Genomic DNA, 23,518 nt, shown 5'->3' with positions numbered 1-23,518 from the left:
GCAAACGCAGACGGATCCGTTCTTTTCTTGGCTGAGGACGGCTGCTATTTTTAACATTAGTATCCGGGACTCCGTTTTTCATCAGGGCTGAAAAATGCAGCCACGGATACGTTTCCGCACCTAGTGTGGACTAGCCCTCATAGGAGATTCTCTGATTCTTAGTATTACCTTTATCATTTACAAAATAATTCCCTGTGAAGGGTCTATACGTATATGTCAGCCAGCTTGCCTACTTTGTTTTCACACTATTTCAGCAGTTCGACAAGGCAACCATAGTTCAGTAAGTGCTTTTGTAAACATGAAAATAACGGAGAATCTCCCTTATGAGGAGATGGACTAGTCCAAAACCTGACATCTGTCATGGCTGGATAGTGTACTGGTTAAGGGCTGTGCTTTTTGACGTGGGAGTCCTTGGGCAAGACTTCCTAACACTGCAGGGTGGTGGCCCTTTGAGCGCGTCCTTAGTGACTGCAGCTCAAGAGTCCAACAGGAGAAAAGTGCTATACAAATGTTAGGAAATGTTAGGATATTTTCACTACTTACTGTAAGTGCCAGGAAAAAGGTAATTTACAGTGCATTTTCTCAGGAAAAAATTGCATTTTATATGCATGTATTTAAAATGTTATTTTTTTTCCTGACAGTCCTGACAGTTATCCTTTAAGAGCTGGAAGCTGCAGCAAAATAACTGCTCACTACTGCCATGACTATGTACTTTCTAACGTACCGCAGAGGATGTCACCACTATTTAAATACATAATAATAATAATAATAATAATACTGATAAGGTATTTTTCTTAGTGGTGGTGACATCTTTAATTTCAGAATCACTTTAATGGCATGAGAGGCTGAGGACTTCACACTGTGTTGTAATTCACTTCCTCTGCTGTACACATCCACACTCTGCCAAAAATACAAATACATGAATGTCATTACAAAGAGATCATTATGTCATTTTCAACATTTGTTTGAATTTCTTATGTTGGAACCTAGTTTTTAATTTAAGTTACAGTAAATTTGCTGCTCATTTAAAAACAAAATGTTGATATGCAGGTACATTTAAAGTGAACCCAAGGTAAGAGGGATCTAGAGGCTGCCATATTTGTTTCCTTTTAAACAATACCAGTTGCCTGGCAGCCCTGCTGGTCTATTTGGCTGCAGCTGAATAACACCAGAAACAAGCATGTGGCTAATCTTGTCAGATCTGCTGACAATATTGTCAAAAACACCTGAACTGCTGCAAGCTTGTTCAGAGTCTTTGGTTAGAGGCAGATGATCAGCTGGATAGCCAGGCAACTGGTATTGTTTAAAAGGAAATAAATATGTCTGCCTCCATATAAATCTCACCTCTGGTACACTTCTTCTCCATTCAGTTTCTTCCATTGTTTATGAAATATTTTCCTGAATTATACAGCCTGTGAATTGTACTTCTTAGAAAATGAGGCCATTTAATCCCTTCCTTGCTTTTTATGCCCAGAATTTTCTCTGCCTATAAATTAGGCAGTTCTAGGTAAGACCAGCCTCTTTCCACTGGACAAGCTGTATGCCTTGCTGTGTTAAAAAGAAATAAAAAAAATGCATTATATTATAACACTAAAACCAAAAACAACTTTTTAGCATATTAGAAAAACATATTGAGAGGTGGCAGCTAAAGGGGAAAAAAAGTAAAATTAAAAAACATTATCATGGACTACGGTACATATTTCCAGAAGGATTTGGTAACACTGACCATTATCCAAATAAATAGACTGAAAGGAAATTGTGCTGCTATAGAATTGTGTCATGTATGGGTACCCATACAACAACTGATTGTGTTGGCTGAATGAGAATTGGTACCACAACATAGTCACGTGATCAATCTTTTGATGAATTTTTCCAGCTGAAATCAGTCGAAAAGATCGATCAGGAACAATGGAATATTTTGGGTGCAAGGGCTCGACTAGGTGTGCAGTGGTAACAGCGTTCAATTTCATGATAAACGACTGACTCACGGCCAATTTCCCTACCAATATACAGTGGTGTGAAAAAATATTTGCCCCCTTCCTGATTTCTTATTATTTTGCATGTTTGTCACACTTAAATGTTTCTGCTCATCAAAAACCGTTAACTATTAGTCAAAGATAACCTAATTGAACACAAAATGCAGTTTAGTGAGAAAAAAAACTCCAAATCTACATGGCCCTGTGTGAAAAAGTGATTGCCCCCCCACCCTTGTTAAAAAATAACTTAAAGGAGTTCAATTTCTGTAGTCACCCCCAGGCCTGATTACTGCCACACCTGTTTCAATCAAGAAATCACTTAAATAGGAGCTATCTGACACAGAGAAGTAGACCAAAAGCACCTCACAAGCTATACATCATGCCAAGATCCAAAGAAATTCAGGAACAAATGAGAACAAAAGTACTGTTATTGAAATCTATCAGTCTGGTAAAGGTTATAAAGCCATTTCTAAAGCTTTGGGACGCCAGCAAACCACAGTGAGAGCCATTATCCACAAATGGCAAACACATGGAACAGTGATGAACCTTCCCAGGAGTGGCCGGCTGACCAAAATTACCCCAAGAGCGCAGAGAAAACTCATCCGAGAGGCCACAAAAGACCCCAGGACAACATCTAAAGAACTGCAGGCCTCACTTGCCTCAATTAAGGTCAGTGTTCACGACTCCACCATAAGAAAGAGATTGGGCAAAAACGGTCTGCATGGAAGATATCCATGGAGCAAACCACTTTTAAGCAAAAAGAACATTAAGGCTCGTCTCAATTTTGCTAAAAAAATTCTCAATGATTGCCAAGACTTTGGGGAAAATACCTTGTGGACCGACGAGACAAAAGTTGAACTTTTTGGAAGGTGCGTGTCCCGTTACTTCTGGCGTAGAAGTAACACAGCATTTCAGCAGAAGAACATCATACCAACAGTAAAATATGGTGGTGGTAGTGTGATGGTTTTGGGTTGTTTTGCTGCTTCAGGACCTGAAGGCACGCTGTGATAGATGGAACCATGAATTCTACTGTCTGCCAAAAAATCCTGAAGGAGAATGTCCGGCCATCTGTTCGTCAACTCAAGCTGAAGCGATCTTGGGTGCTGCAGCAGGACAATGACCCAAAACACACCAGCAAATTCACCTCTGAATGGCTGAAGAAAAACAAAATGAAGACTTTGGAGAGGCCTAGTCAAAGTCCTGAACTGAATTCTATTGAGATGTTGTGGCATGACCTTAAAAAGGCGGTTCATGCTAGACAACCCTCAAATAAAGCTGAATTACAACAATTCTGCAAAGATGAGTGGGCCAAAATTCCTCCAGAGCGCTGTAAAAGACTCGTTGCAAGTTATCGCAAATGCTTGATTGCAGTTATTGCTGCTAAGGGTGGCCCAACCAGTTATTAGGTTCAGGGGGCAATTTCTTTTTCAGCAGGAAACAAAGCAAGCGCTCACCAATATGGGCCGCATCTGAATGACTCACCACCTCATATGCACCGCTTAAATAGCTCAAATACACACTCAGCAATCAGACAGATGCAAAACATATGCAAAACTAAACTAAATACTTACCATGCAAAACAGGATAGCACGTTGGTGCAGATGTCCAGTATATCTATATTTTTGCATGCAAAACTATGATGGAAGCTAAAATTTCTCCATAGACCAGTATTGCATTGTTTGGATGCGGGCGTACATTTTAGTCCAGGGGGGGCGGTGTGCGCCACAGCGATTAACCATTCAATTGTACAGTATTGGGTCAGGGATGCGCAGCCTTTTACCTATAAATTTCTTTTTCACACAGGGCCATGTAGGTTTTGAGGTTTTTTTCTCACTAAATAATACAAAACATCATTTAAAACTGCATTTTGTGTTCAATTATGTTATCTTTGACTAATAGTTAACGGTTTTTGATGAGCAGAAACATTTTAAGTGTGACAAACATGCAAAAGAATAAGAAATCAGGAAGGGGGCAAATAGTTTTTCACACCACTGTATATATGTCCCACCCATGTGCAGTGTTGGAGGTTCACCTCTATTCAAAAACAAGAGTCCCCATTAGCATACCCAAGTGACAAGCATCACATTGTGTATGAAATAATCATATATAGGCACAATTCAAAAATAAACAACAATTATGTATTGATTAATCAAAAAAAGACATCACTAGGGGAAGGGCTGTGGATGCAAATCTATGCAAGCCACATCTCTACTCAGTATAAATGATAAACTAAATGAGTTGGGTGATAACGTTGGGAGTACCCGTATGATTGGACAGATAAACAAGGAAAGGGAAAAAAGGTGAATAGAGTTTTTGCTGCAAATGCCTGTACCACGTAACATTGGCATATGCAGCATCATCACTACGTGCGCCATTGTCACTAGTACAAGCACACACAATGATAACGAAAAAACTGAAGCAGGCCATGATTCACACCTTCAATGCTACACAGAGGTACGGGTGGGGGGTAGGGGCACATATACACTTGAGAGGCGGCAGCAGGACAGCAGCAGAATATCTGCAGAATGCTTTCCAATAGATTTCATGCTGAAATCTATTGGAAATCGATGTACAGTGTGTGGGCAGCCAAAAAAGCACTTTTCTGATCAGGTTCGATCAGAGAGGGATTTATTTAATGGTTGATCTGGTGGCACGTTGGCTGATACATGGCCACCTTAACTTACCTGGTGTTCTCTGTAAAGTGTTGCATAAAAATATTGATGTTCTCTAAAATCTCTCACAAAATAATGTGCAGGGTTGTTCATACGTATTTTATTCGTAATCCTTTAGTTTGTTTTTATTTAACTGAGATGGCTTTAAAGACACAGTCACTAAATTTTCCCTATCATTTTTATGGTCTGCTAGCTTCATTTACCAATTGGTTTGGGGGCAAGCTGGTAATCTGTCATGCTGTTTGGAAATGAAGGCAAAAGCATTTATTACAGGTTACCATGATTAGAGTGTAAAATGAACAGGGGGCAGTTGGAAATACAGTTTTTTTCTCAAGTTGCAGAGTGCCCAGAGGTAAAAGAGGCTTAGAAGCCCAGGCACTACAGAAGCAAAAGCTGTGTAATATACAAAGAAGAAAGTAACTGCAGGTCATCATTTTCAGCTGTACAAAATCTTGGATCACAGTACATAACTTCAAGACAGTCAGCAGAGCAATGAAAATTCTTCCTTTATGGCCAAGTATGTACTCAGGAGCATTGATTTAAAGCACACCTATTGCCTTAATTATTCCAACTTGCATACAGCTGTTTCAGGTTATTTGTTAGTTGTGGACGTGTATGAGTGGGGATTGTGAGAATAGTAGCAAGTCAAGCATCAGTTTTCTGTGTACCGCATTTACTAAACACGGTATTGGTTAGTAACATATGCCAGAAACAGGTAGCCTACAGGAGCTCTCTTTTCATCTAGAAGTTGCAATAAAATGTACTATTTTACACACTCAAAAAAAATAAAAATAATAAATCCATAAACGAAGACCAACTTTCAGGACTTTGAAGAAGCAGCAGATGTAGTACATGGAAAAAGTTATGACGTTTAGTAGATTTTTTTAAATTAGGCAAAGCATAAAGCTTTTTATGTGGAAAGAGACCAACTGTTATGTGCCACAGCCTAATGTAGCAGTACAGAAAGCCTAGGGATAATCTGAGGGATTATGCTTCCTCATTTTATATGAAGTACAATTCACTATCTATGCTTTGGGACAAAAAGAATGATATAAAGTTTTAAATACACAGTTATCTGAACTTCCATGTTATGTTCTAAACAAGGAAAGAATGTAAGTTTAACGATTGCCCTCCCCATTACTGATCCTAAGAAAAGTACTAATTGGCTGTATAATTGCTACACAGGGCTTTATATGTTGTGGATGTTATTTCTGTACGAAAAGTTCAGGACTGGGAGGACAATCTGCTGGGCCAAGGGGATGGAAGTAGCGATTCCCCGTTTTAGTGTGGCAGCGTTTACTGAAACGATGCTTCCTGCTTTTCAGTACAGTACAGAAATAGTAAACTATGGTGCTGCTCTGTATATCAGGGGCTGTGCCCACCTGCTAATGCAGCTACACTCACCCACTGAAATGAACAGGGGAACATTTTTCTATTCATTGCCAGCCAGCACAATACTGTGTGGTGGCTGTGCAATCTGCTGTCTAATTTTGACAGGAACTACACGTGTGTGAAAAGTATGACTTAGAATTTTTTTTCATAAAAGAATAAAATAAATAGCAGTGTCACTCACCCCGGTCCCCACTTTAAATGGGGGGAGGGGGTGTTAAGTGGGCCTAACCCTGGTGTAGAGCAGCAACAATCTCATACTTTACCTTCTTCCAGCAAAGTAAGAGCTCCTCCACACTCCTCTCCGCATTGTAGCAGCTATACAGTCTATTCTCCTGGACTCCCATCTTTGCATGTCACCTAACATTGAAAGTCGCAGGAGGATAGACTGTACAGCAACTGCAGTGCAGAGAGGAGTGAGAAGGAGCTCTCACTTCATTGGAAGAAGGAAGAGTATGACTCTGCTCTGCACCCTGCCACAAGACCAATCCCCTTTGCCAAATGCACTTCAATCTTGGGGTTTGGGCTTATTAAGCAGGGCTGCCTGGATGCAATGGTTCCTGTGCAATACCAGCCCACAAGGTTAAGATAATTGGGGTGTATTCTGCAGAAGGGTTGGAAAAACCTCCCTTCCCTTCCTCCTTTTGCAAAGCACCATTGTTCCAACATTGTGGTGTACTTTATAAAAACATATGAACCATGCTGGCTAGTACAAATCTGTGGGCTCTAAATAGTTTGGGAATACTGCAGGCCATATTTGCCTATGCTTTGTGCATAGGGGATTTTTCTTTAGAAAAATTGTGACCCATTTTTCTTAGTAAATCAGACTAAAATCTCTTAAATAAGGAACTGAAGGAGAGTTGTTGTTAATTTATTAAATAAATGAATGTTTATTTTGCACCTGACAGTGCAGATATGGAGAATCAAAAGTCATTGCCACTCTGGCATTGCAGTTCAGTACTTGCTGAATTTACAGTACTGCATCATCAAAGATCTCCAGGCATCACTGGAATGTATGATTAAACATTAAGTCAAAAGCACAGAGGCACCAAGGGGATAAAACAATGTTCAGATTAAATAGGGGAAGAGGCAAGGCTATTTGGGAGATGGATGTGGGACCGATAGAGGAACAAGATTGGGAGGACACCCTTGACAGGGTGCTCTTAGTATCCCCTCATGCCCCTAATCGCTTGATTTATTTGTATATAGTACATAGAGCTTTTTCAACACCTGTAAGACTTTCTAAATTTAAAGCTAATGTAACACCCAATTTCCCTAAATGCATTACAGACAGGGGAACCTTTTCCACATGATTTGGGCTTGTCCTGATATTAACCTGGACCCAAATTATTAAATTCTTAAATGATTATATAGGATCACCTGTGATCCTAAAATATGTCTCTTTTATACATCTTCCCTGACTCAGGGCTGAGACACACCAGAAAAGCTCCCCAAATGCTAGAGGTTTCAAAAGCTCTTCCCAATGTAATGCTTAATGTTTTTTACAAAACCTCATTGCTCCAGTGTGCACAGACACATAGGATAACATTAGCAGCATCTTTCAAAAACTCAAAACACTCAGAAAAACTCCTCTGGTGTGCACCAGGCCTCTCTCACAGATAAATATACCCGCCAATTCATAATTGAAGTGTTATATATTGCCAGAAAGCTACTTACCAGATATTGGATACAAACTAAAGTCCCTGCTTGTAGAGAATGGGTGGCCTCTGTTAATGGTGTCCTTCCCTTGCAAAAAGCAATTTATGAAAAAGAGGTGCATTACACAAATTTAATAGAATTTGGAAGAGCTGGTTGGATTCTCATCATATCAAATCATAAACCTTACAGCGGCCTTGTATGAACCTTTAACAACCTTGGAGGCTATAATATTATGTCCCTAATGTTACTTACTCATCGGAGATTGGAAGTATCTCTGATTCTTTTCCTATTATTTCTTCCTCTTCCTTTTTTCTTGTCCTAGTGCAGTGGGCAGCACAATCATACCTTTGACTTTTAGTTTTGGGTTTTGTTTTGTTATATATGTTATTTTAAAACAGTTGTTAGATTGTTATCTGAAAACACTTCAAGTGGTGTTCCTATTTGGCTTGGCTAAAAAGTTGGATAAAACATACTATATCTGTAACTCCTATGCAATACCAGCAATGTATATTACAAATATGAATATAATGCCATTGTACCACTCTATTTTCTCAAATAAACTTGATTTGTTAAAAAAAATAGGGGAAGAGCTTCTCAACTCCCCATAGAAGATTCTAGAAGATAAACGTTTCAAAAATATTTTAATAATATAATTGCAACACATTTCGTGGGATATGGAGGCGCTACGCTCACTTAGATAATTGATCAGCTGCTCCTGTTCCACTGCCTGAGGAAGTGGGTTGTGTCCCACAAAATGTGTCACAATTAATAGAGTACCTTATTAAAGAATATTTTTGAATCGTTTATCTATTTTTAATTCGAACATTGTTTTATCCTTTGGCGCCTCTGTGTTACTGGTACAAGTATCACTCATCCACCTTTGGTGGAGGGGTCTACCCCCGTTCTTCCTGCCTACAGAGAGCGACATCTTAACCTACCCCAAGGGGATGGGTCAAGTTCCCCTAACGCCTTGAAAGTGGTTGCTTATCAGCAACCTACCTTGGTGAGTATATCTTATATTATTTTCTTTTTACCATATTGGATAAAAATACTACACTATAGTGGGATCTCAATTTCTCTATTATTAAACATTGAGGTTGAATCATTAAAATCTTTCTCTGTATGTGACAATTTTACCGGTACTTACCCAGCAGAGTAGTGCGTTATGTAATTAGTGCAGCTCCTGGTACATGAGTAACGTAAGAGTTGCTCTGGTAACACGTTACGCCACTTGTTAAACACACGTTACCATAGCAACATTCATGTTACACATGTCGCTTATTGTGCAATGTGCTGCATAGGTACAAGTAAAAGGAAAAAAAGTGAAATAGAAAAAAATACTCTCACTGTGGGCTCTTACATGAGGCTGAAGTTACACAACTGTTAATTCACCACCATTTCAGTAACTTCCACCGTATCAGTACATCAAATGAGTGTATTGCAATCTTCATTATCTTGTAGCAGATTTTTTTTTCATTCACTGCAGATTTCCTGAATCTTTTGTGCCATCCTAAATTTTGATGCTTGTATTAGCGATGTCTCAAGGTGGCCACTAACAATACAGTTTGCTGAACAATCGATTATGAATGATTCTTCGTATGAACGATCGTAAATTATGGTTTGGTGTAATGATCTGAGGTAGATTTCCAGAGTCATTGCACGCCGTGTGCGCTGAGCAGAGGAGAATCTCCACAATCACGGAAGCAGAGTACCCGGTAGATAGATGTATAAACATGTGGAGAGGAATTCCAACCAGCAGGTGGTGCTGTGGAGCACAGAGAAACAAAGTCTTTGCACATCCACAGATGTCAGATTGGAATTGCATGACTTGAGACAGAACAGAGCAAACCGAACCAAGACAGCAAGACAGAAGAGAACTGGAACAGAAAGAGACTATGTGAATGTCTACGAATCTGGTCGCCACCCAGCGACGGTAGACACTTCACATCAGAACAGGCCAGAGTGAGAACACCAATCGCAGGAGAGGCGATTGTAACAGAGACACAAGACTGAGTAAAGACAGAACATAGGTGTAGTAAGAAAGACACAGCAAATAATTACAATCAGAACACCAAGGAAAATAACAAACACACTGGCTAAACGCGGTCGCCGCACGAGAAGCTCAACAGCGACAAAACACGTTAATGGCGCGGTCTCCGCACGATAAGCGCAACAGAGACAAAACGCGCCAACCCTGACTAACGAATGAACACAGAAAACACAAACAAACAAATAACAGAAACGCTTGCTAATCATTTGCCTTACCTCAGGCAACAGCAAGCGTTTGCTCCAGACCGACAGACAAACAGACAACAGGAACAGGTCAGATAGGATCCACTACTCTTACGCAAGAGCGAGTGCGATCCGTACACAGAAACAGGACTGAAAGGATCCACTGCTCTTCTGCAAGAGCGAGTGCGATCCGCACAACAAGACAGACAGAAGGAGTAACCAGTAGCAACCGTAGCCGAGGTTATACTCCAGGATTTAAACTAGAAAGATCCACCGCCTCTAACGCTAGGGCGAATGCGATCTATGTTCAGGACAGAACGATTCACTATCACCAACCGCTGGTGACAGTGCAATCGCAAGGACAAGACAAGACAGAATAGGCAATACAAATAATGTACAATACTAGCACACTAATAGGAATACCGAATGCAATCCTCAATATTAACTTCACTAGAATGTCGAGAATATGATCCAAACAGACTGAGGCTCAAGGTAGACTAGCAAACAGTAACCTGATGACGAGCAAGGAATTCTGGGAGGAAGTGACATTTATACTCAAAACTCTCCAAGAAAAAAAGTTAAAATAAAGAATTTGAAAAAAAAACCTCTCCAAGGAAGCCAGCAAGAAATTTGCATGACAAGTGGATGCAAATCCATCCACAGCAGCAAGCTGACAGAAAAGGCCTGTTTCCCCCGGACTTGCATTATGTAAGCTGCATAAGAAACTATCCAAATGTCCAGGGAAACAAGGTCAGCAGAGCAGATCGTGACATTTGGAACCACTAATGGACCAAAAGCTCCTATCTAGTCCGATCAGATTGATGGGATAGAACACAAATTCAGATCGATTTCATTAATCTGATCAGATTGGTTAGGAGATTTTTGTCCATTAGTGGTCCCAAACCTTTAAGGTGCCCATTAACGATACAATCTCCAGAACGATGGACCATACTACTTGCTTGGGTACCTTTAGTGAGGCCAATTAGTCATGAATGAACTTTCTATCGATCATTCCGTTGATACAAATTTTAGATTGATTCTATTCGTCTAACCGAAATGCTTATCGTTTTCCCCTACATTGGTGGGCCCGATCAAAAAATCTAAATCAATGTATAAAGAAGCATGCTTGTACCAAGAAAACATTTCTCTTTTTATTTGTACTTCTGCAAAAAAGCTTAGACAACACATCTAGAAATGCCTGTCTCCTGTGGTAATTCTGTTAATAAAATTGATGCAGTAAGACCATCCTGACCATCCTATGTCTTGTGGGTGTGCTCAGTCTTGCCATTGTGTAAAATATTTTTCACTGGGCTGTTTCCAGCATCCTTAATTAGTTGTTTTTTTATCTTTGTGTCTTTTGTATTTTGCTACTTTATAAACAAAACTATTCATTTTTTAAATTATTCTTAAAGGGGTTGTAACATCCAAAAGCAGTGTCCCAAATATTAAGTAAACCCCATTATCTTGAATAGGTCTCTATATGTCCCCTAATTCTTTTTTTATTTTCTTACCTGGTCTGTGTGCCTTTGCTGAACTGTGCCAAACTGTGCAGTGCCAACAGGATTGTGGCACTGCAATAACAAGCTTATCCAAAAATGCAAATGACACAAACTTCCATTTTCAGATAAGATAAGGACACTATGACCAGAACATAATGTAATCCCCTCTCTATTTGATGAGTTCAGACAGTGATGTAAGCCTGTTATCTAGGTGATGCTTGCAGTGGGTGGGACAGTAATTTGTAAAATGAGCAGTAAATTAACACTGAGCTGGGGAAAAAAAAAGAAATGAGAAGAGCAGAACTGAAATCACTTTTGGCATCACAGAGAAACAGTAAGAATGGAAACCAGCAGAGTACTGAATACTCAAAGTAAGGTGACTAATAATGCAATACCATTCTGAAACTCTTGAAGCTGTAATGATTTCCAAAGATTTTGCATACATGAGTGCAGGGTGTGTTCCAGACACGGCAATCTATTTAACTGGCTGTTTCTTTTAAATTGGCTATAACAATCATATTTTATAAAGTAACTAGTCATTTGTACTGTTCACACTTCTAAGTATAAACCAGTCATTGAATAAAACAAATATCTTACCATCTCTCATTACTCTGCTTCTCCAGCCATGTGTTACATGATGTGTTCTTTGTCAGGACTAAAGACAGCCCAATACACCAGGTATTACATAAGGATGTGGATTTTTTTTCCTAAAATGCTAATCAACCCCTACCCAGAAGGAAAAAGCTGAGATGAATAAGTCACATATTCAAGAATCTGAAAGCAGCTGTTTTAATTCTTCACTGATTCCTTGTCCTAACTTCTGCCTCTCTGGCCATGCTATTTAGCATGTTAGGGAGAATTTTCACAAACCAGCCATGATGTATCCAAATAAAAAAAGGTATCTTTAGAGCTCGTTAACACAGGCTTCTGCATGGTGGTGAACGCATTGTTTCTGGCGTGCAACAAAAGGATAATTTGAATGAATCCACCTTAAACAACAATACTGACTTGTATCATCAGTCGCATAAATGTAGATCCCAATGTCTCATCATGGCACAACATGTAGCTTCCAGTATTGGCCATGTTCAGCAATTCCGTGTCCCCCTAGAAGCTTCAAAATGCAACGCAACTATGAAACGCTGAAAATTGATGTCAAAGGTGATGGAGCAGAGTGGTAGGTGCATGCAGATAGGCACATGGTATAAGAAGAACTCTTTACTGAAGAAAACATGCAGAGATAAATCATACACGCCCATCAGGTAATGCAGCTTACATAGGAGCAGAGAGGAACACAGAATGAATACAGGAGATTACAATACCATAGAGAACATCACTACACTTTACAGACAATGACAGTGATTTGTGGTCATTTTACTATACTGCAGCCTAAAGAGAGCCTTAGATGGACTCATAGATTTAAAAAAAACTTAGGCTACCTTATCCGGGGTACTGAGCGGATCAGGTAGCCGCAAAAAAACGCCGCTCCTGTGGGCCACACTGGCCCACTTTTGTGACCTCTGGGTCACGACGCTGGGAGGAGAGATTAATTCTCTCATGCAGGGAGGCGGGGGAGCAGCAGGGGGTGCGGCCAGGGAGAGAGAGCTGCCCATTGGCAGCTTTGGAAACCCTGCAGGAACGCCCCTGGCAGGCGTTTTAAACAGGGAATCCCTCTCCCCTATGTTTATCTCCGAGATAACGACAAATAATGCTGCTAATCTTGGGGGGCTATAGCGTGGCGGTGGGGGGACACAGAGGAATGTCATGAGACAGAGAACATGCCTCTGTGTCCCACCTGCCCCCCCCCCCGCCCCCCCATGAACCACCTCAGGTTCTCTTTAAGTAATAATGCTGGCAAATTATGTTCTACTTTGTAGCAAAGGAGCATGCGCCATTAGCACATTTTGCTGTGCTAGACGTTTTTCATCCCTCCTACAGAGGAACTTCTGGAGTTTTATCAAGTTGGAGGTGCTACATCTAAGGGTCTTACTGTTACCCACTGTGGCTTCCTTGCCAAATTATAAGAGCAGTTATCTTCCATTGCATTTCATTGTTAATCTACAGCCACTGAGGATCAGCTCTATACCACATTACTGTTTCATGCTCCTTCACAATGTGAGCGTTGCCATAATCGTATTAAAAAAATCTAGATCAAAGCATCACTATCCAGTGAGTAAGGAAGACTGCTTTTGGAAAGAACATGGATTTCCATTTTCACCTGCAGGATTCTAATAAAAAGAACATGAAGTGAGAGGAGCATGGATGCTGCCATCTTCATTCTCTAATAAGCAATGCCAGTTGTCTTACTATTCTGCTAATGCTCTGCCCCTATTTCTTTAAGTTACTGCCTGGCCCAGAATGAACATGTAGACAAGATGCTTTCACTTTGCAATGCCAGCATGACAGCCATAAAAGCCAGGCCACTAGCATTGTTTATAAGTGAGTTATTACAGTAGCCTCAATGTTATTCTCACTTCAGATTCCCTTTAAATGTTGAGAAATATATAGTATATTCTCAGTTATTCAATCATAAATTTAGTTCTGACTTACTAAAGAAAAGTATAGTGGATCGACCTTGCTTTGAGTCTAGCTAAATTCCCTAACTTATAGCTGGGGGTCACTTAGCAGAGTATGCTGCAGCAGAGAACTTTGTATTCCCTCCTTGCTTTCCTCCTCCTCCTCTTAGTGATTATCAGTGGGTACTGGGTAGCACCTCTTTACAACCCCTCTTTTCCCTGGCAGGGCACTGACTTTTCTCTCCCCCCTCCTTACATTCTTATATGCAACGGAGACAGAGTGAACATAACTCTTCCCTTGCGGGGTACCAGATCCTCTTATCTCTTCTTCACATGAGCCGGTGAGTGTGAATTAGCATTTGTCCGGCTCCCAATTGATGTCATGACATTGGATCGCCTACAAAGGGAGGGGAGGATTACTAAGATGAGGGTAAGGGCATAGATACTGGCCACACTGAGTGCAAAGGGGAGTTACAGCTACTGGCTACACTGATTACCAAGGTGAGTGCTGCACTTGGGGACTACAGGGGGTTACTGGCTGCAGTTGGGGTCCAGGAGGGGCTAATGGCTGCACCCAAGGACACTGAGGGGGTTAGGGGCTGCACTTGGGAACAAGGAAAGGTTAATGACTGCAATACTTTATGTAAAGGAAAACCTTAGTTAGAAAGGTGAGTAACTGTTTTATATATTTATTGCACTCCTACTAGGTATCCTAAAACACACTGCCTTTATATATTTATCGTATACTACCCCTCCTCTTGTTTCCCCTCATTCCCTTTAGATTGTAAACTCGCAAGGGCAGGGCTCTCTCCCCCTTTTGTGTCTTGGAAATCATTATACATTTTATTCATCATGTTATTTTTATCACTGTTATTACCACTTCTGTATTTTGTATTCTGTATGCTGTATCCTTTTTTGTATTTTGTCACTAATTATGTATCTTGTATATTAGTGTACACCATTGTCTGTTATGTACCCCATTATGTACCCCATGTTTATTTCTTACTTTGTACAGCGCCACGGAATATGTTGGCGCTTTATAAATCAATAATAATAATAATTATAATAATATATTATGTAAAAACAGTTATGTAAACATTTGCTCCTTACCATAAAATTTAGCAAATCATTTAAGGTTGTGTCAAATTCCATTTGGTTATATTGAATTAATCCAAATTGTGTTGTAGGAGTTAAGATTAATCTTTGGATTAAACCTGCTCAGCATTGACATATTGAGACAAGGATCAATGAAAAGAAATGTATGTAATTGCAAATTAAAAATCTTAAGGCATTGGGAAAATATCTAACTTTATAAATATATGGGGCCATATGCAATTAACTTTTTCTCTTGAGTTTTCTCCTAGGTGATATTTTTACACATTTCCCCAAAAAATGCCTCTGAAAACTTTTTTGGTACTTTTGCAATTGCAAAGTGCTGAGAAGTAAAAAATTAGAGAAGCTGAAAAATGATCTCCCAGGAGAAAACTCGGGAGAAAAGTTAATTGTATAAGGGCCTCTGTGTTTTTGAAATGTTATCGATATTATATGGCCAATTGGCCATTGAATGTTCTGTGTAGCCACCCTGGCGTTCTATTTCCCCAGGATTTCCGTGCAAAAAGTGGTTCAATTAATTTCCCATAATTTTCAACCAATTTTTTTTTTTGCAATCTTTTTTTTTTGTATTGAATTCAATACAGGTTATTGTATTGAATTAAATTTAAAAAAAAAAGTGTTTGCTGCGAGATTTTGATGATGCTGTGTGACACTGGTTCCATCAACGCCGATCGACGGGGGACATGTGATCTCCAAGGGAGAAGCAAAATCCGCCAAGGGACATGGAAGAAGGCACCGGGGAAGCTATCAGAGGTACGCGACGAGGGATCAGCATGCCAATGGTGAGTATAAGACCCAGATGTATAGCCAGGTATAGTTAGCCAGATGTATAGCCAGGTATAGTTAGCCAGATGTATAGCCAGGTATAGTTAGCCAGATGTATAGTTAGCCAGATGTGCAGCCAGGTGTAGTTAGCCAGATGTATTAGCCAGGAATAGTTTAGCCAGATGTTTTGCCAGGTATATAGGGAGCAAGATGTTTGCCAGGTGTATAGGAGACAGATGTTTGCCAGGTGTATAGGAGACAGATGTGCAGCCAGGTGTATAGGAGACAGATGTGCAGCCAGGTGTATAGGAGACAGATGTGCAGCCAGGTGTAGGGAGTCATATGTATAGGGAGCCAGGTTTGCGGGTGCCTCTGCCCCCCCACCCCCCCCATTGCCCCCTGACTCTGGCCGGGTGTCCCTTCTGTGGGGGGGCTCCCCTTCTGTGCTGGCTGGTAGTGGCCGGTGGGGATCCCCTCTGTGGGGGGGGGGGGATCCCCATACTGTGCGTGCAGGTGGCTGGGTGGCCCTTCTGTGTGTGTGGGGGATATCCCCTTCTATGGGGGCTAGTCATGGTCTGTCGGGGACACCCCCTTCTGTTGTGGGGGGAGGTGGGTGTCCCCATCTATGAGGGCTGTGGGTGGCCTCTCCCTCCTCTTCCCCCCATCCCTTCCGATCCCCCGTGCCCCCCCCCCCCCCAATCCCGTGTCTCCCCCGTCAGAAGCCCTGATCTACTCACCTGAGGGCTTGCTCCTGCGGCGGAAGCGGCGCACTTCCTCCTCCATCGCGAAGTCTCGTGTTCTCTGTAATTACTGTACGCGGCTTGGTGACGTCACCAAGCCGCGTACTGTAATTACAGAGACCGGGACTTCGGCGATGGAGATGGAGGGTGTGCATCTCGGCCAGCGCAGGAGAAAGCCCTCAGGTGAGTAAAGCAGGGCTTTTGACTGACAGGGGGGAGACACGGGATGGGGGGGGGACACAGGATCGGGGGTGAGGAGGGCACGGGGGACAGAGAGGGAGGAGGGAAAGGCCACCCACAGCTCTCATAGAAGGGGACACCCACCTCCCCCCCCGCACAGAAGGGGGTGTCCCCGACCGGCCAAGACTCGCCCCATAGGGGGGATACCCGCCCCCCCCCACACACACTACAGGGTCACCCGCACGCAAATTACGGGGATGCCCCCCCCCCCCCTCCCCACAGAGAGGATCCCCGCCGGTACCGGCCACTACCAGCCAGCACAGAAGGGGACACCCTCCCCCCGCACAGAGGGGATCCCCGCACCAGCCACCCGCAGCACAGCAGGGGACCACCCCCCCCCCCACAGAGGGGATCCCCGCACCAGCCACCCGCAGCACAGAAGGGGAATCCCGCATGCTGCTGAGCACATTCTCTGCTCCGATGGCTGCACAGGGATTCCCCAGGGTGGCTGGATGCTAGTTCTGCACGCTGTGGGTAGCACAGATCGCTACCCACAGCGTGCTGACAGGCATCCAGCCATCCTGGGGAATCCCTCTGATGAGGGAAAAGTGCAGCCGGCGGGGCAGAGAAACAATAAATCTCCCTGGCAGTATTGACGAGCTCAGCTCGTCAATACCGCTTTCAGCAAGTTTTTCCTGGACGAGCTGAGCTCGTCAATACCACCAGGGTGGTTAATTAAGATTTTTGGCTAAAGAGTGTTGTTCAATGACAGTTTAATAGCACACTCTAAAAACTATTGGGAATTTATTTAGGCTGTTTCACAAAATGTCATGTCTATAAAATAATACACTATTTAAAACAGGAAATATGCATGAACGGAATTATTACGAATAGTAAATATGTCGAAATGACTTGGGAAAAATATCGTTATTTTGACCTTGAGATGCTTGAACATTATGTCCTGAGTCCTCATGAGCTAGCTCTATCAAGCATGTTGTCCAACTTTATGTTAAGCCAAGGCAGTAGCCAGACTTGATGTATATTTGTACATTCGTACATCTAACACCTATTCAATAATCCACTGAAAAGGAGGGTGTTATAGACACATTACTTGCATACTTAACTTTTGGCTTTTATATAAACCAGTTAAAAAAAAATAAATAAATAAATCCTTTGGTGGATTGAAGTCATCTGGAACTGCTAAAGATATGGTATTTTAAATAGAACATTTACTTGTCAGTGTTTTGAAAAGGTTACATTCTGTGTAAAATGTCAAATACTATCTGTAACATACATTCCGCAAGCCTCATAAAACTTACAGAATATTCCAGCTTGTGTTAGACAGACTTTTTGAGTAGCTATTTTTTTCACCCTTTCTAGTTTTACATCTTGCGTTCTCACAGCCAGTGATTATCCTGGACTGTTTGGCTCTATGCTTCAGGCGGCTATCATACTCTTTATATGAAAACTGCTGGCAACTGTTGTGGTCCAGCATTCCTTCTATGTGTGACTTCAGTGCAGTGGACACAAGGATTGTTCTTAGCCTTCCAAGGATTTCATTCTGTTTCTTACTCACCCAATAAGCCTCATTACACTCAGCATTAGAATTAATGTAACCAGTGGACTGTGGTAATAGACATTGGCTACATTAAATAATGTCTTTATTGCCAACAATACTTGTTTTGAATGGGAGCCCTATGGCACATGTTCTAATCTAGATAGTGGGCCTATCCCATCATTTGTGGATAGATTAAACTTACAGCACTGCCTTTTTGACCTCTTCACAAAACAGCACAGAGTGGTGGTGACTCCTGGAACCTTTCTTGAAACAGACCAATAAATAGTTGATATTTGCCAGTATTTCTCCCCGAAGTAAGTCTGAAGTGAGATTACTATGGATGGTGCCACTGCTTTCTGATTTTGAAAGAATGCAGTGCCAGTTGGTTGGTTTTCCTGATATTCTTACTTCAGGCATTTCTCAGACACATATTGTACCTATAACAAACATTCAGCCAGTGGAGCCAGAGTGGAATCAGAATATACAATTTGAGGCATTGTTTGAATCTGCACATGATGCATGCAGAATGTAAATAGAAATTCCAAAATGAAAAACTCCAATATTTTAAGGTTGGCTCTATATAGTACAAGGGTAAATGACAAAGATTTTTTTCAGCTTGATTACTTAGTTTTTTTTACATATAAAACATAAACATCCACCAGTGTATCTAACAGAAAGTGGCAGTTAGTGACGGTCATGTCTAGGAGAACTCATGGAAAAGCATTTGATTTGTTTGTTCAGCTGATAGATTTGCTAAGCTCTGATTTGCTGTGATCACATCCTGCTTTAGTACATGATCATGACTAGCAAATCAGAGACTTACATATCTATCACCTGACCAAACTGAGCTCATGCTTCTCCATGGGTTCTCCTATGACCATCACTACTGGCAAATAGGAGTATTAGTTAATTGATGTTCAATGAGATGCTATTAATTTTGAGTTAATACAAATGTTACATTATATATGTTTATGCACAATATTTGAACAAGGTAAAATTAATTGTACTCCTAACAGGGTACACAGAGAGTACTTTTTCTAAGGCTGCACAAATGCAATTTCAGTTTACTGTCAGTTTCTAAAAATTCCTAACTGGATGTATTGTTTATATGTATATACTAGCTGATGACCCGGCATTGCCCGGGTATATATTTGGCTGGTGTTGGCTCCACCCTCTTTTTCTAACCCTAACACACAAACACTCAGTGACCAAGTTTGTGAGTTTGGGGCATCAATAATTTGTATATTCCCATAGAAATTAAACAAATCAGATAGGCTGTTTGTGGCTCCGCCCCTCTCCAGCATTTGATCCTCAGTCACCCAATGACCAACTGTAGCAGGTCTGAGGCATCTGCTGTTAACAGCTTAAAAATGGCAGCAATTTAAATATTACCCTTGAAAATCAACAGGTGAATTTTGATTGGCTATTATATGCTCCACCTACTTCCCTGAATGTTAGTCACCCGGTGACCATCTGGACAAAATTTGAGAACCCTGCCATTAAAAGCGTAAGAATGGCTGCAGTTTATATATTACCAGTGAAATTTGTTTTTTGGCTCCGCCCACTTTTTGTAACCAGGACACACAGTCACTCAATGCAGTACCCACTGCGCCCCCTCCAAAGAAAGGAAAAATCACCTATGAGAAATTGCTAATAGTGGTAGATGTAGACCTTCAGTTAAAGTGTACTGTTTCCTCAAGATGCAAATACTTTCACATGTCGAGAATATGCATTTCAGTGCAAGAAAGAAAAATGGAAATACACAGAGCACCATTTAGTTCAGCCTTTTGATTTCCTTGTAAGCTAAGCTCAGGCCCTTCCATGCATAAACTGTTTTCTTTACAGTAGTGACCTGGGGCATAATGCTCATTTCTCTGGTTTATGAGTGCAGTGTGCTCTGACCATCACTTTGATTTCTTTTCATATGTTTAAGGCTGCCTCTTTTTGTCTTCATTTTTAGTATACAATCAACACTAAACGGACAAATTATGAAACTGCTGTGTCAAGGCAATCTTCTGAGTATGTTTAACCACCCTGGCGTTCTGATTGAATCGCCAGGGTGGCTGCGGGAGGGTTTTCTTTAATAAAAAAAAAACTATTTCATGCAGCCAACTGAAAGTTGGCTGCATGAAAGCCCACTAGAGGGCGCTCCGGAGGCGTTCTTCCGATCGCCTCCGGCGCCCAGAATAAACAAGGAAGGCCGCAATGAGCGGCCTTCCTTGTTTTGCTTACATCGTCGCCATAGCGACGAGCGGAGTGACGTCATGGACGTCAGCCGACGTCCTGACGTCTGCCGCCTCCGATCCAGCCCTTAGCGCCTGCCGGAACTTTTTGTATGCCCCCAGTGTAGGTAGTTTGCCCCCAGTATGCCCCCAGTGTAGGTAGTTTTCCCCCAGTGTAGGTAGTATGCCCCCAGTGTAGGTAGTTAGCTCCCAGTGTAGGTAGTTTGCCACCAGTGTAGGTAGTTTGCCCCCAGTGTAGGTAGTATGCCCCCAGTGTAGGTAGTTTTCCCCCAGTGTAGGTAGTTTTCCCCCAGTGTAGGTAGTTTGCTCCCAGTGTAGGTAGTTTGCACCCAGTGTAGGTAGTTTGCTCCCAGTGTAGGTAGTTATCCACCAGTGTAGGTAGTTTGCCCCAGGCAACCCCCCCCCCCACCATTATGTGGCAGCGGGCCAGGCAGAGACTGACTCACCTGACATCCAGCTCCAGCGCCGACGTCATTCTTCTCTCCCTGCCTCCGCTCCATCTGTAGTTAGAGCAGGCTACAAGAAAATGGCTGCCGTTTGTCTGCATTTGTGGACATCGGCGGCCATTTTCTTGTAGTCCTGCTCTAACTATAGACGGAGAGGACACAGGGAGACAGCGGGGCGGTGAGGGGCGGCAAGGGGCGACAGGGCGCATGCGCTCGTGAGAGCATGGCGCCCTGAGCGACCGCACAGGTCGCTCATAGCAAAGGCCGGCCCTGGTTGTACTGCATGTGCAGAATGTTTAATGCAGGTTAGGGAAATTTTCCCCAAAAAGGAGACTAAACCTAGCTCTCAGTTAATCATATGTTTCTTGAAAAGAGACACCAGAGTAAAGCATTTAGATACCTAGGTGTAACAGCACATTATAAACAAAGTGTGCAGTGGATATGGGTCTGTGGCTAGGGCTTGGGAGAATGGTGTTGCAGGGTATCCAGTTAAAGGGAAGCTTAAGTGACATAAGATAGACTCTTTTTATATACAGTGTCAAGCAGACAAATAAATATGCTGTGTTGCTTTTCTTCTTTCTCAGTCTGCAAGAGTTAATATTCAGCTATGCAACTAACAGTTTTTTTCTAGTCGGGATACAGTCAGGCTATAGTGTCCCTAAGGAATTACAGCCATACAACACTTTTCTGTCAGAGATCTGGACTTCTGAGAGCAGGGGATAGATAAAAAAAAAAGTCAATAGTTCATATATTTTAGAACTCTGAAACATGGGACAGACTATTTCAGTAAGCTGAGACTAAACAATAAATTTCCTTTTTTACGTTTTTCATCATAACATAAAACTGTGGAATATCTAAAAGTAATTTTTAGGAGTAGGAGGATAGATACAATTGTTTGTTTCACCAATTTATTTTCACTTAAGTTTCACTTTAAGCTACAGGGAAACAACTGCTAAAAGTTAGTTAAGAAACATCTACTAGAGTGCAAAAAGAAAACATGCAGTTGTAACTGTCTGTTAGGGATAGCTCAGTTACCTCCTCGGCGAAAAGCGTCGCGCCCGCTGATTACTCTCTGCCTTCTGATTCCGTACATCCGCCAATCTGATCTCTTGCCGACTACTGCCTGAACTGTCACTCTGATTTTGCCTCTTGATTCTGTACCTCTGCCAATCTGATCTGTTGCTGACCACTGCTTGTATACCCACTCTGATTTCTGCCTGAAGATTCTGTACCTTTGATTGACCGATCTGTTACCGACCTTGCCTGTACGACCACTCTCTGTGAGTGATAGCCTCTGTCACTTTGGGCTATCACTCGCTAGTGCTCCTGAAACTTTACAGTGCACCCAAACACGTGTGATCACACTTTTTGAATAAAATACTGATGTTTGATCTATTGAGCTCAGCCTGATCATCAGATACATCACTGCTCATTACATAACAACAGACCCTTATATTATGGAGGCCTTATGTCAGCAGGTTCAGGCTCTAACTACAACTGTCGAACAGTTAACTAATACTGTTACTGCTCAGCAGGCTCAGTTAAATCTCCTGTCTGATGCTGTATGCAACTTGCAGGGATCTGCATCATCATCGCCTCCCTCTCGTGTAGTTGAGCAAAAAATGGCGCTCCCAGAAAATTTTCAGGTCTTAGATCAGATTTTCGAAATTTTAAAAACAGGTGTATGTCTTACTTTGAAATGAGACACCTATCGTCATGCACTGAATTACAGAGATTAACCCTAATTAAAACACTATTATACGGGGATTCTCAAACCTGGGCCTACAATCTGCCTGACGGTCACGAGGCTTTGTCGTCTGTACAGGCATATTTTAAGGCTATGGCGGTCATTTATGACGACCCCAACATTGCGGCCACTGCAGAGAGAAAGTTAAAAAGACTTCAGCAGGGTAATGGCACTGTGGAGGATTATGCTCCTGAGTTTAGGAAGTGGGCAGTCTCTTCCAGGTGGGAACATTTTGCATTATTGGATTGTTTTCGCACAGGTCTGTCAGATTTGGTATCAGATTTCATGATCAGTCATCCTGAACCAAAGTCTTTAGATGAGGCCATTACGTTGGCTATTAAGATTGATCGAAGGATTCGATATCATAGGCAGGGCAGATCACGTGCCTCCTATAAAGTTGTTGTTTCTACCCCCTCACTCACAGCTAGTTCGGATGAGCCAATGCAGATTGGCCGTTCCAAACTATCAGATTCTGAGAAATCCAGGAGAAGGAAAGAGGGCCTTTGCTTGTACTGTGGAGAGAAGGGTCATCTTATCCAAAACTGCAGTAAGAAGTCTTTCGCCTAGGGTAGTACCTCTAACTACACCTAGGCGAACCTGTTTTACCTCTAAAACAAAATAATACCAAGATGCTATTGCATTGTTCTATTACGTGGGAGAATCAAGTTTACTGTATGCAGACCTTTGTTGATTCAGGCTCCGCAGCAAACTTTATTGATTTAGATCTAGCTTCTAAATGGAATATTCCTATTCTTTCCATGGAAAGGCAGATCTATGTAACCGCCA

General features: G+C 41.8%; 1 long non-coding RNA gene across 1 annotated transcript; it reads right to left on the bottom strand.

The window, feature by feature from the left end:
• Positions 1 to 834: 834 nt before the first annotated feature.
• On the bottom strand, positions 835 to 22,424 carry LOC137570663 (uncharacterized). Its single transcript, XR_011031128.1, has 3 exons — positions 22,021 to 22,424; positions 7,715 to 7,783; positions 835 to 900 (listed from the first exon to the last, which is right to left on the bottom strand). It is a non-coding gene; the product is annotated as an uncharacterized lncRNA (long non-coding RNA).
• Between the last annotated feature and the right edge of the window lie 1,094 nt (positions 22,425 to 23,518).

Source organism: Hyperolius riggenbachi, chromosome 4 (genome assembly GCF_040937935.1).
Source record: "Hyperolius riggenbachi isolate aHypRig1 chromosome 4, aHypRig1.pri, whole genome shotgun sequence".
In the NCBI taxonomy this organism is placed as follows: Eukaryota; Metazoa; Chordata; class Amphibia; order Anura; family Hyperoliidae; genus Hyperolius; species Hyperolius riggenbachi.
This window is presented reverse-complemented; position numbering and strand designations above follow the sequence as displayed.